The sequence below is a fragment of the Phoxinus phoxinus genome (genome assembly GCF_949152265.1).
Source record: "Phoxinus phoxinus genome assembly, chromosome: 10".
Classification (NCBI taxonomy): Eukaryota; Metazoa; Chordata; class Actinopteri; order Cypriniformes; family Leuciscidae; genus Phoxinus; species Phoxinus phoxinus.
This window is the reverse complement of record NC_136885.1, coordinates 26170687-26185394: the sequence shown is the minus strand read 5'-3', so window position 1 is coordinate 26185394 and position 14708 is coordinate 26170687. Positions and strand designations below refer to the sequence as shown.

Here is a 14708-nt window from a genome sequence, read left to right as displayed (position 1 = left end):
TTAATTATAATATATTTAATATAAATTGTACAGTTTTCTCTGAATCTAAGCTGATTCAAACTCACCAATCACAGAACAGTCATGGTCAAAATGTATACAAAACTAAGTTTTGCTTAATAAAACGTGCTGAAAATAACAGCTTAACAGGTCTTCCAACTTGATCATGTGAAAATTTGCCCAAAAACCAGGCTGAGCAAGACTGGAAGACCAATTAAAGACCAGAATAGTTTAGACCCTTTTGAGAATGTAGCAATATCAAAGTTGTAACAGTTGGATATGACATTTACTAATTTTTTTTACTTTGCAATTAGAGCAATTTTTATCTGGCAGAAGTTTAGGGCTTTGATTATGGGGACCGCAATAAACCACAATTGAAACAATTATAATTATAATCTCCTTGTAAATGCTTTATAAGGCATAACTAGTCCTCACTTTAGATGAGCTCAGAAAGAGTTAACTGACCAATACTAAATGCTTTATAACTACCTGAATTAACCCTGAATTACAGTAGAAATACATGTTAATAAAGCATTTATTAACACACTAAGTAACTATTACTATATGTCTGAATAATACGATGTATGAATGTATATTTAAATAGTTTATTAATCATTTACTTACACTTTCTAAGTGATCTTATGAATCTCTGACAACTCCTAAATAACTGGTGTGTAAATAATGCTATACTTCATTTAGAAATGATAAATTGATCATTAATAAAGTATGAAAATACAATTATTAAACACATTATAGATATGCTTTTAAATCAAGTATAAAGCATGTATAGCTGTATTTATAAACGGATTATAAATGTCTATTAATGCCATATAAATGATGAATTAACTGTTTACTAATGCATAACTAATGATTGATAGCATGCAGTTATTATAAAGTGTAACCGAATTGGTATATTATTTAGAAAAAAATATTTTTTAATAAATATTATAATATGTGTACTGATACAAATTAAAGTGTCCACGTAGGCACTTGGTTCAATTAAGTGAACCCAGAATGAACCGATTCCCTAAAATGAATAATTTCCTCCTGTAATGTTGTGGAATTTAGCATGTTTGATTATTTACCAGTTTTCAGCAGTAATGCTGCACGTGCAGTAATGTTACAAAACTAGCAATGGACATTTTGCAAAGTGTCACTACTTTTAGTGAAAAAAAGGTTAAAACATTTTTTTAAGATAATAGAATCACTACTTTTTGTTTGTTGCTCCCCCAAACAGCACAGATTGAGAATCTATCAGCAAAGAAAACAGGATTAGGTCAAATGTCTAAAATACACATGCTTGCTCTGTCTGGGGCATGTTTTGTAGAATGTAAACAGAGCAAGCTTATTAGGATTTACCCAGCCTTCCTCTCTGTTGATTCCACTAGAGAACTGGCCTCACTTTCAGCCAATCTCCTGACCTGTGTTCTATTCCATATGTTATGGGGAACAAATGTCCCCACAAGTAGTAATAACAGTACATTTTGACCTTGTGGGGACATTTTTGTGGTCCCCATGAGGAAACAAGCTTACAAATGATATAAAATCAGTATAAAACCCATTACACCTATGGAATGTCTCCATAAAACATGGACACCCAACCCGTGTGTGTGAGGGCAAGAGAGAGCTTTCAGTTACTGAAGCATCTCCATGTAAATATGACAGTTACTCTGATGTGGTTGGTCTCTCCCTGATGATATGCAAATACTTAATGATTGATTCAGCAGGAAGGCTAATTCTCTCTCTCTCTCTCTCTCTCTCTCTCTCTCTCTCTCTCTCTCTCTCTCTCTCTCTCTCTCTCTCTCTCTCTCTCTCTCTCTCTCTCTCTCTCTCTCTCTCTCTCTCTCTCTCTCTCTCTCTCTCTCTCTCTCTCTCTCTCGTCTGCTTGATTGTGTTCACCTGATTCTCATGTGTCTTGCTCTCAATTTATTGTTCTCCCTTCCCTCATGTCTTTGCTGGTTTGTTCCTTGTGCTTGGGTGTATAGTCGTGTATTTGATGCTGTTAATAGCAAGTCTTGGGCTGCGTCCCAATTCGCATACTATCCGTCCTAAATAGTATTCGAAAGTAGAATTAGTACGTCCCAAATCGTAGTATGTTGAAATGAGTGTTCCAAAGACACCTGGATGGTCTACTATTTCCGGTCAGAATCCGAAGTGCAGATCGATATTGATCGGCTGATATTGCCGATTGTGATTAATTATCAGTTTCTAACCTGACTAAAATGTATTTATTCAATGTTGTCTACATTATATTGCATCTGCAGCAGCATTGTGAACTTTTGTAAAGACACGACTGGCAGATGAACGCGTTTCTGCATTTCTCTCCGGAAATTAAATAGGAAATTAAATTACATTGAATGGAGGATTTTAACTGACAAGATGATTGACAGGGCAGTTTACTGACAGGATGCACGCGACAGATCTGTCCGTTAAAGATGACGAAGTAGTATGCTACACACTCTTTTTGTGACTTTTTCTTCATACTTTTAGGGTGTAGTATAAGTAGGCGAATTAGGATGCAGCCTTGGTAGTTCTTGATGCCGTCTTGCCCTATAGTCTAGTTCTAGTCTTTAATTTTGCTCTAGTTTTTCCAAGTCTTATTTTTGGTTACTCTTTTGTTTTTGTTGCATTTAAGATTGTAGTTTATTTTTCTCTCAAGTTCCCTGCGAGTTTATGCTCTTGTTTTTTCCCCCCTTTTTGTTTGTAAGCTTATTTAATAGTTTCCTTTTCTCTTTAGTATTGTTTTCTTTAGTCATAGTATACGTATCTGCTGTCATTTTGCTCTTGCCTTTATCTCTTGTTGTCTTGTCATCTTGTTGAGTCTTGTCTTGTGTTGAATCCTGCCCTGTTTCCTGTATCCTGTATCCTGTATCCTATCCTCCCTGGCCGTTTATTCCTGCATGGCAGACCTGTGCAGCTTCAGTCACATCTCCAAATGTCAAGTCTCTGATTCTCTGCCTGATCTCCATCTCAGTAATTCTGCCTAACTTCACTGGGACTGGTCTCAGCGGACTTCCTCTACCTGCCAATATTGTTTTTGTCATTTCCTGACTTTCTTCAAGGTTTGGAACGACATGAGGGTGAGTAAAGAATGACAGAATTTTCATTTTTGGTCAACTATCCCACATCACCATGACATTTAAATTAAAGGGAACAGCACAACAACACTAATGCAAGTGAAAACAAAGAGTGAAACAATGAACATAATATACGTGATTAATTCATGTCATGGGAATGTGAAATGGCATATTTAAGCATAAAAGTGCCTTTTCATTTATGAAACATACCAGACAACAGAGAAACATACTATGGGGACTAATCCATTAAGTCGTATGACTTTGCTTGTAATATAAAGAACTATAGTAAGAGAATAACTCTTAAGAAAATTATTTAATTATTTTATGATTAACAAATAATATGCACTTTATACAATGCTAATAAATTACTTTCAGAATGATTGCATTTAAATTACTGCAGGTTTCAAGAGCAAATCGTTGGCAGTGACAAATTGAATGACACTAATTTGATTGGTGAGTAATTTGATTATTGTTAGTGCGACATAAATGATGATTATACTTTAGCAGCTCAACAAAAGCAGCAGGGAGAAAGGGAATTAAAAGAGCTGTGAGAAAAGGACTGAAAACTAAGGGAGAGAATGACTTGACAAAAAAAAGTTTTGCAGAGCTAAGACGCCATAATGTAGATGTTGATGTTCCATAAACATCAAAATCTGAAATCTCACACATGCCATTTGTGTTCATCGGGCTTATCATACAGAGGTGCTTCAGACTGCGTCGTGCATCACTCTGAAATTCCTCCAGCTGAAAATATCCATCCTCCAGATGGGACAGTGAAGCAGATGTGGTTTCTTTATAGCTCTCTCCAACAGACCTTAACAGGAGAGCAGGGCTCAGATCTGCTCATCAACACAGCTGGCTGTGGATGAAGGCGTCTGTCGCATTTCAAAGCTGGCCAAACAGCAGATGCAGAAGGTCACTGCTGGAGTTTAGGAAAGCCATAGTGATAATTGTCAAATGTTCATATTCAACAATGAAAATCTGTGCTCGCTAAGCCACTGAAAGGCTCTGTCATCCTCTAGTACCAACCAGACATCTATAATATCTGCAGAAAGCTGTCTGTTAGCATTAATGACCACTTCCCTTCATCCAAATCTAAGCGAGCACAGACTCTTTCAGGTCTCAAAAATAATCCCTTAGGACATCTTTATTTTTCCTTTTTTATACTTGGTTCATTCTACTTTAAATAAATGCCTGTGAGTGACCCACACCTACTGTGTCTGTCTTTTATTGTAATTAATTCCTGTGTTGGCAAAGCAGAATTTTCAGCATCATTACTTCAGTCTTCAGTGTCACATGATCCTTCAGAGATCATTCTAATATGATGATTTGCTGCTCAATAAACATTTCTCTTATTATCAATGTTAAAAACAGTGGTGCTGCTTAATATTTTTTGTGGAAACCTTGATACATTTATTTTTCTGGATGCTATATGAATAGAAAGTTCAAAAGAACAGTGTTTATCTGAAATAGAAATCATTGTAACATTATATATGTCTCTACTGTCAATTTTGATAAAATAAATGCATCCTCACCAAATAAAAGTATTCATTTATTTTACAAAAATTATTACTAAGCCCAACCTGGCATTACTGTAAGTCTCTGGGTAATAGTGACTGACAGATATAAAGGAATAGAAAAAGGGCCAAGCTGAAGAGAACACTGAGTCGTGAGGCTGGGTAATCGCCATAGAAGTGGCCTTGAACCTTGAAGACACATCTACAGTATGTGAACCTGTCACTGATAATGATGCATCAGGACGCAGCTGCATAAAAGCCACTAGGTTAATACTGTCGGATCTAGTCTGACCAACTAGCAATTATATAGGGCTATTCAGTTCTACTTTTCGGATTCAAATTAGACCAATCTAACATGTTATGTAACTGGCTTTAAATGGTTATGAGCCGTCTTGAAGAAACAAAATAGATTATTTGGAGAAACTTTGGAGAAAGGTGGTTTCATCAAAAAGAGGAAAGACAGTGAAATTACTAATTTCTTGAACTTTTCCTTTTCAGGTTATAACTTATATTTTCAAATGAAAAAAGCCACAAAAAAAACATCTTAGGTATTAGAGATAAGACTTGCTTAGCCAGAATAAACAGGGAATTCCAGATAAACCTCGACGCTGAAACTACAGTACACAGGTTTTAGTGCCATCTGTCTTCTCCAGTCTGCACTAAAAATAACATGAGAAGCATTTAATATCTCCATCTGCTTCAGCAGAGGCTGAGGTGCGACACAACACAAAGCAATGACTGAGCATTTAATGGCTCCATGGCTTCAGATCTGTTTAAAAGTTTGACTAGTGGTCTTTCCTTTTAAAAACGTCAGATCTTTTTGTACTTTTTCCAAAAAAAACACACAATCACCCAAGTTATGACTGTGCCTCCACATCCAACCATTTTAGCCCCTTTAAAAACCTTTTTTTTGTTGTTGTGGCTTTTAGTCCATGTGAGAAGATGTGTTTGAAGCCATTAAAATTGGACAAAATTACCATTAGTAGATAAACACATTTAAAATTACAAGGAACAAAAATATTGATGATTTACAGTATGTTGCACAATACTGATCTCCCTTGTGGAGATGCTATGCTCTGTGGCATAGAAATGGTTTCAAAATGACTATATACTTTTTTAATGAAAGCTTTAGTGACAATAATGATGAGATATTGATCCAAAGCAAAGAAAATTGTGTCTAAATGAAAAGGGAAAACTCTCTGCAGCGTTGCACATGAGTAAACTGTGATAAGATAAATGTCCATTAGAGATGCCTGTTCATATTGTTTATATTATATAATGTTATGGAGGCAGCAGGGGAAGGGAAATACTGTTTCTTTTCTTATCATGCAAATAAGGCAGAGGTTCCTCATGGATTATTTATGTATGTTCATGTTGTGGTATCTTATCCAACGTTAGTAATCATCCTGTAGAATTTCTCTACAGCTCCAGTAACCAATTACTTAGCAAAATATGACAGTCTTTGTTACGTATTTCTTGACTGAATATTATTCTGCATCTATCACTTGCTTGGGCTCCTGTGTAATTGATTTTAGGTTGCTTATGTTGCATTTGTGTGTGTGTGTGTGAGTGTATGTTTTATTTTCTAATATAGTTTTGTCTGTAATGATCTCCTGTTTTTCAGTTCATATTGAGCTTTATTACGTTAATATCTACAGTACAGTCTAATGTTCTTAGTCTCTATCTTAAAGCTTTGTAGAGTCTTCATGGTCAGGGCATGACATGCTGTTACCTCTACAACATAGTGTGTATAATTTATCAAAGACAGGCAGAAACACTTCTTTTTTTTCTTCAATATTATGTGAAAGACCTGGAATATAGTACTCAAATTAATAATAGCAAAGTTGTATAACACTTTAAATGTGCTTTATTTATTTAATTGAGAGTTTAAAAACCGGACCCCAATAATGTGGGGGGAAAACATGATTTAAATTTTTGTATTAAGGATTTTTATTTAAAAAAAAATATTTGAAATCTATGATGGCGTTCCCATTTGAAAAAAATAATAATATGCTAAGTATACTTGGAGCCAGACTAATTCAGTACACTTCAAGTGTGTTAATGATTAGTTAACTTGAAGTGTGTTCTTTTGGAACAATAATTTTGTGTTAAGTATATTTCAGTTGTAATTAAATTGTAGTAAGGCATAACTTTAAGTGTATTTATTTAGTGTACTTTTGTGTGTTAAATTGAACAACTTCAAGTACAGTATACTTTAAGTACAGTGCTATGCATAAGTTTAGACACCCATGCTAACGTTGCCTAAAAAGAGGAATAAAAAAAAAATAATCTATTGGAAATTGATCTTAATGCCTTGATTGATGCCTTGAGGAAAAATCCAACCTTTAAGGACAGCAATTTTATTTGTGAATGAATAATGTATCGTAAATAAATAAATGTTCTTCCTTAAAATACAGGGTGCACAAGTGTTAAATTCCCATAGAGGCAGGCAGATTTTAGTTTTTAAAGGCCAGTTATTTCATGGATCCAGGATACTATGCATCCTGATAAAGTTTCACTAGGGCAGGACGTTTATTTTGTCTAAAAAGAGATAGATAAAATATGTTATATTTCTTGTTAATGTTATTTTGTCCAATGCAAAGTGTGAAAAAGTCTTCAAATCAGGTCGCTGTGCACCGGTGAGCTATGATCTCAGAAGCTGACCCCATCAGAGAGCAGAAAATAACTGCCATCAGTATAGTGTCTGGTTTGTGAACTTTAAGAAGACAAAAATCCACTTTAACTCGGAGCTTTTAGTTCTTTAAAGTCCACGTGGGAACCATAATCTTTCTGAAGCAGAGCCAAAGAGCTGAGAGGCGTTTCCATGCTATAAATAAATAGATGCACCAAAAATCTCCATGTAGAACTTGTCAAAGAGTGACAGATATGGGGAGAGGGAATGAGCCTTTTAAATGTGATTGAACATTCCTTCACATCAGCAGGAGAAATCATCAAGTGTCAATTTTCCTGTCCTTGCTCCTTCGCTAACACACTCGGTTGAGCTCAGCTGATATGCTTGCTCTCTCCTCCATAATCCCATGCATTTTTAAACAGGCACACCGACTCATGCCGCAAAGTCATTTACAAAGGCTTCGCCACGTTGTAATGAGAGAGAGTAAAAATGCTTGTTTGACACTCCTCCCCAGGTTTCCCCATTCATTATAAAATAAGGCCATGGCAATGATAAAAGAAACATTCAGGACTAGAACGAGGACAGAAAGCAAAACATTTCTCATAGTATAAAGAAACAATGCAGGTTTTATGTTCTTTCGTTGGGTTTATTTCATGCCTATCACACATATTGTGTACTGGACCTTGTAGGAATTGTTTATGGTGGGGACATGTTTGATTTTGTCAACAGTAAGAGATCGATGTATTTGTCTAATTAATATTCATGAGGTAAGCCTGATGTCACAAGCAGCAAGTCCCCGCCCCCTCTCTTAAGTGACGACCCTTATGATGGACTATCTGTGGCTCTAGACTCATTAAACATCCTGTGCAATAACTCCATCAACTTTCCCACATATGCGATATATTTCAAGACAATAATCCAAATAGCAAGTTTTTGAGATGAATGTTAAACAGTTCTGCTCATTGTTCTGACAGTGTTACTTTTATACGCCCCTTAGCTGTTCAGTCCAATAACTTGTTCTTCTTATGAAAAAGGATGTAAAATGCTGCTGAATATATTTTACAGCATATAAATGATAAAAAAATATCTCGCAAACAGGGATCCGACAGGGATCCATGTCCAGTTACATTAGGCAGATATGTAGTTCATTTCTGCATATAGCCGCAACTGACAGAAAAATCCCAGCATAACCAAAAATACTGCATCCTTTTCAAGGCCACATAATAAAAAGAACTATTCTCTGTCGGATTCATGTTGTTTATTGTGCATGCGGCCTGCTTAAAATGGGAACTGTTTGTGTCAGTGGATAGCCATGAAACAGAAAAGAGCATTTTCCCAACTCACCCCAACACAATAACAAGCTTTAAATAAGCACACTGTTGCATGATCTAAAATTAACGCAATTATTTTCGCTTATCCACTATACGATCCTCCTTTGTCAAATAATTTGAGGGAATTGCTGAATTAGAAAAAGAGATTTAATCTGCTCACCTTGAATTTCCTCAGTGACACTGTGTCTAGTTTATAATGCTGTTTTAAAGGAATATAACCAGCTCAATACAAGGTGAGCTCCACCGAGAGCATCTTTGAGGACATGACATGTATATCTGTAAAGCACTTTTTTACATGGAGCAAACTCCACCCACAAGTTCATCCACCTGGAAAAGGTGAAAAAAACATTACCTCATTATATAAACAGGGTTTTACTAAATAATTCATGTTTAAGTGCTTTAGCAAAATTCAAGCTTCACATTTGCTTGTAAACCACCCTGAACACTGATCTGATTTACTTACACTATAGGCTAAATGTTACTGTAACCCAGTAAAATCCTATGGGTTTTGAAAAACGATCTACTCTATTAATTTGAACTCAGAACATCCCTTTCAATGCATTTTTTATTTGCATTGAAATATGCATTTACATTTTGCCACCACATCATTTCAAGAAAGCTGCCACTACGGCATCACTCGTTTCTTTATGCTAAGAAGTTCTCTAGTTACGTCTTATTTGTGGAAATAGGACCAAAAAATTTTATGCAACAATCCAATCCAACAGCGTAGAAGTTCTGAAACTATGCCATCCTAACAACTCAAAGTTAAGTACAGCTTCTAAAAAAAGAAGTTGTGAGCATCAAGTTTTGTCAATCAGTTAAATCCCACACAAGTCTCAACGAATTAAAATTCTGTTTTAAGATCTGGCATGTCATTAAAAGCACAGTATACAGAGGCAGTTGTCTTAATGAGACTTGATATACCCCATGAGAACTATCAAAGGGTCCAACAACAAAATAGCAATGCAAAAAACGGAGCCAAATGAAATGGCTAATGAAGTGATATTAGATCTGGCTCAGAATGGAGACTGGGAATTCAGTTTGAGGTAGCAGCCATTTTAGAAAGCACAACAACAAAACTCCCCAAAGCAGTCCTCCATCTTCATCTGTGCATCAGAAGAGTCTCTGAGCGTGACAGGTAGCGATGAGGAGGCTATCTAAGCCTGTGTCCTAATGAGAGTAGGGAATAAACATTAAGGCTTTAATCTCACCCTGAGAGCCTGAGAAGCATTAGTGGACGTCAGCCATGATGGAAAGTAATGGGATGTTTTAATGAAGTGACACAAAGTGATATTAATGGCATGTTTAGCATGAGAAGTAAAGACAGAAACACATGGAGGCTGTGATTGACGTGGAACCGCAGGGCACAGGCATCGATCCAGGAGCACATGAGGGGACTAGGGCACAAAATCTGTTATTGTTAAGAAATCCTGGCTGCTTGCTTTTAACAGATGTTTGTTGACAGAGCGATGGTCGAATGTAGTATCCCAGCTCAAATTGACAGGATCAAAGCGAAGCAGCGTCGTAGCCCCGGCGGGTGATGGGACTCTGACATCGGTGCCAGGTGCCATGATATTGTAGCCTTTCCGAAAGCAACATTCAAAGTGCAATGTTTACTGTAGATGTCACTATGATGTGAAATAAAGAAAACAACTTATGTAATCAATGTCTCTTTTCTTTGACCTGAGGGTTTAGACCCGTAGAGATAATAGATATGACTTTACAAACCTGCTTCATTTCTCTCTGTCTTTAATATGACACATTGTTTGCATCTACATCTCTGAGATGTGCACATTTATGGATGTTTATCTGTGTATTTTGGTGGTGACAATCTGATGTCGATGTTTTGACAGTTAACACATCATTAGTGGTCTCGTTGTGGCCAGACCCATCAAAGACCCAGCTGTCTAAAAGGGAACAAATAACAAGCAATGTTTGTGCTACTTCATTTGAAATGCCTCCAGTCACTGCCCAAAAACATGATGGATAGCACATATTTCAATTTGTGATTTGGTGTGTGTGCCAAAATCTTTCTGAATCTCTCTTTTTTTCTATACATGACTGACAAAGCAGGTATAGACAATATCTATGTTGCTGAAAGTAAAGGCTGCTCTGAAATCTTTCTGAATCTCTCTTTGTTTCATAAATAAGTGGAAAACAAGCTTATAGAGGCGCAGATGGAATCTACAGACTATTCACATTTTATGTTCTTACTTTGGGGGGAAATACAGGATTCTGTGGAATGGAGTATATAGGGTAGTAAAATGTGTTAAATTGAGCTGAAAGGACAACACTCTTGTTGGTTACTGAAGTCAAAATACTGTGTCCCTACCAGATGGACATCTGAAAGCATATTACACAAAGTACTTAATAATTCACATGCATAATGCAGAGGATGTGTAGAACTTACCATGATGATGGTGTTCCTACTCTGCTTAAATCTGCGGGGTTCTGTGGGCATAGATTTCAGGTGGGACCCGTAATTGAAATGTTTTTTGAAATCTTGCTATTTTATGAATACTTCTCTATATATGATTATGTACGGTCAACTTCAGAATTATTGGTACACTTCGTAAATATGATCAAAGGGGGCTTTGAAAATAAATCTACATTCCTTATCCTTTTGATCTTTCATTAAAAATTCACAACATTCTAACCTATCATTGAAGTAAAACAATGGAAAGTGTGGGTGAAATCTCATTATGAAATAAATGTTTTTCTCTAGTTCACGTTGACCACAATTATTGGCCCCCAATTATTGCAACGCCCCTTTCCTCTTCTTCTATAATGCCTGATGAGTTTGGAGAACACCTTGACAAGTGATCAGAGACCATTCCTTCATACAGAATATCTCCGGATCCTTCTGATTACCAGCTCCATGTTGGTGCTTCTTCTCTCTAGTTTCATCTGACCATAGAACTAAGTTCCTTTGAGGTTCCAGTCGTGTCTGACAACTTGATAGGCTTGAGTTTGTTTTTGGGTGAGCGAGGGGTATTATTCTTGAGACCCTCCCAAACAACTGGTTATGTAGGTGTTGTTTGATAAATGTTTCTAGGCTTTCTAACCCCAAGATTCCACTAATCTCTGCAATTCTCCAGCTGTAACCCTTGGAGAGTCTTTGGCCACTCAAACTCTCACCATATATTAAGACAATATAGACACACGTCCTCTTCCAGGCAGATTTGTAACATCTTTAGTTGATTGGAACTTCTTAATTATTGCCCTGATGGTGGAAATGGGGATTTTTAATGCTATAACTATTTTCTTACAGCCACTTTCTATTTTGTGTAGCTCAACAATCTTTTGAACTATATTCTTTGGTTTTACTCATTGTGATGGATGATTAAGGGAGTTTGGTCTTTGTGTTTCCTCATATTCATACTCCTGTTGAATAGGAAGTCATGGCTGGACAATTTCATGCTCATAGTCACCCTAGTGTGCCATAAAAAAGTAAATATGAATGGGAATATACTTCAGAGATATTTTACACATACGAATTTCTAGGGGTGCCAATAATTGTGGCCAAAATGCATTGGAGTAAAACATTTCTTTAATAAAGTGAGTCAAGCTGTTCATTCATATAGTTATTCAGCTTTGCTTGAATCTGCAGTGACATGGATGGTACTTTACAGTATGAAATAAATGAAATAAATTATAATTGTGTAGTTTTCAGTCGTGATTCTTTAAATATAGGTCTAGCCAATATTAATTTGCATGTGTTCCATGAAATAAATTGTATTGTACCTTACCTATACTTTTTTTCGCCATTTGGTTTTTATTAATATGAACTTTCTAGGCAACACAATACAACTCAATATAGATGAAGTCAGCTAATAAAACTACATAAACATTTGTCTTTAATACTGGCTCGCATGTATTTTCCATTTCAGCAATCCCTTCCCACCCCTCTGCAGACTGCAGCCTCTTTGGTAAGAGTGAAAAATGTTTCCCACACTCTGATACTTTCTCATCTGCACTCATGTTTATATTTACAGTAAGCGTGCGTTGCTCTTTCTCCCGCGTGTGTGATAAGGCACATGTGCAGGAGACGGGCTGATTCAGAATGGAAATATATGAATATATGCATCTTTGTATTAGCATGCGTAAGCTCGTTTGTCTCCAGAAGAGGCGGTGTGGGAATTTCACAGGAGAGAAGCCAAGTGGGGAGGGAACAAGAGCTGGCGATCGTCTCCCCTGCAGTCTCTGACAAGTTCATTTGTATATAATTACTTACACTACCCGTGCACGAGAACAGACATTTGTCACCGTCAGCATGACGCTTGGATTTCCGAAGGAGACGAATGCGCCTGAAGTCTCTTTATATGGATGTAGTTATTAATCCCTCACTTGGTCTCATTTTAGCACGGCTTAAACCTTAGTAATAAGGGCATGGGTCTTAACATGGGCCTTATTGGTGTAATTTATCAGGTCCCCACTTCAGGTTCTAGATCCTGCATTAACTTGCATTTACATAGCTATGAATCTAAATATCCAAGAGACTTGTCTGATCAGACCTTGAAAATGCATTGTGTTTGGGCACGAACCTTTACTCTGAGGTTTGCTTGACTTTTGTGTCGGGCATAAATAGATATTAAGTTAGCATATAATGACTTTTTGGTGGAACTAATATTCACCTTGAACAGAGACTGTGGTTGAGTGGCTGCTGTTTTACATTTTACGAGTTGTTATTATTCTACCAAGCAATCCATTAAAGTTTCTCTGAGAAGTTTTCCTCTCAATTTGCAGAATATTTCAACCTTGCAGCGCAAAGAAAGGACATTAACATACAATTACTTGTGGCATAATTGTATTTATTCATGTGGAAATGACAGGTTAAAAATAACCCTTCCACCTTTGATCCGAACTTTGATATATAACACAAAATTGACCATAATGGAGATTTTACAGCTTTGGTATACTCGATTACAAATTGACCATTTTTGAGTGCAGTCATCTTGTCTGTTCTACTACCCTCCCTGCTAAATGTATTTTTCTTTTCTGAAAAGATAATGATGGATACTACTGACTCACTCTCTCAATCCCCATATGAATAACCACTAGCAGCAGCACTTAGATTCAATGGGTGCACGATTCCCGTTGATGACTGATGTGTTTGGATCATTTAAGAGAGTGCTTTTTGAGTGTTCATCAGATTTGATGGCTTGATTCTTTGCAACTTCGCTAAGCTCTCTAAAACTATACATTTAGTTGGACTATTGACTCGTCATTAAGGAAATCAATTCATAATGGACATTATTCTTCGGCTCTGGAGCTGTGTGATTAGTACAGTGATTCATGTAGTGAAGTACTTTAGAGCTATTTTACTTTGAATGGTGCTGTGAGAACTATTATGAACTGTATGATGCAGTTTTTGCATGCTGAAAAAAAATCAGCATTCATGTACTGTAGCTCATCACCATTTGTTGTGTTTTAGATGTTGATGTACCCAGGAGGGTCTTGGTGTACCATTGGTTAACTCAATACTTCCTTGGTTAGCACCACCATACTGGTGCGTTTACCAAAAGCATTGTTAGCCAACTATGGTAAGTTCCGTCGTTATTGTCACAAAGCAGAAGGAGACGAACAAGTAACGTAAATAGAGTTTTATTCAACAGTAAACTCAATGGTAAAGGTAGCAGGTGAGTAACCGGAAGTAAACAGTTTCTGAAGTGTAGATTATGAAAGTGAACCAGTCTCTTATCTGCTGCAGGTTTGGAGATTGGTGAAGGATCCAGATGGCTGAAGGCGGACAGAAGAAGCCGGGTGGCTGGCTGAAGAAGACGGAAGAAGACCCAGGTCGAAGTATGATGAAGGTAAGTAGTCCGTTCGGAATCAGGTAGGTGTTTAGCGATCTCAGTAATGGAGTCAGGTTTGTCGATAGTACAACGACGAGACCAGACAACTGGCAGAGTGAAGGTGTGTGGTTTATGAAGGGATCTGGTGATGCGGGATGATGACGTGCAGGTGGTGAGGACAGGTGATGGTGATTAGTACTCAGGGGATCGAGAACGAGTGGGCGGAGTGATGATGTCTGGTGTTGATGACGGTGTCTCCGTTACAGTTATCAGCATAGTTCAACAAGTCAGTGTTTCACGAAACAATCGTCCCAACGAACATTCGCGAACAGCATCGCAAAGTTCTGTGGTTGGAACGA

At 37.0% G+C, this 14708-nt stretch overlaps 1 long non-coding RNA gene across 1 annotated transcript in view; it reads left to right on the top strand.

Moving 5' to 3' along the window:
* The window catches only part of LOC307005530, a 129965-nt gene extending 116952 nt beyond the window's left edge, over positions 1–13013 (top strand). The window contains exon 4 of the long non-coding RNA XR_013799288.1: positions 12445–13013. This is a non-coding gene — a long non-coding RNA (uncharacterized lncRNA). The remainder of the gene's footprint in view (positions 1–12444) is intronic.
* The last annotated feature ends 1695 nt before the right edge of the window (positions 13014–14708 follow it).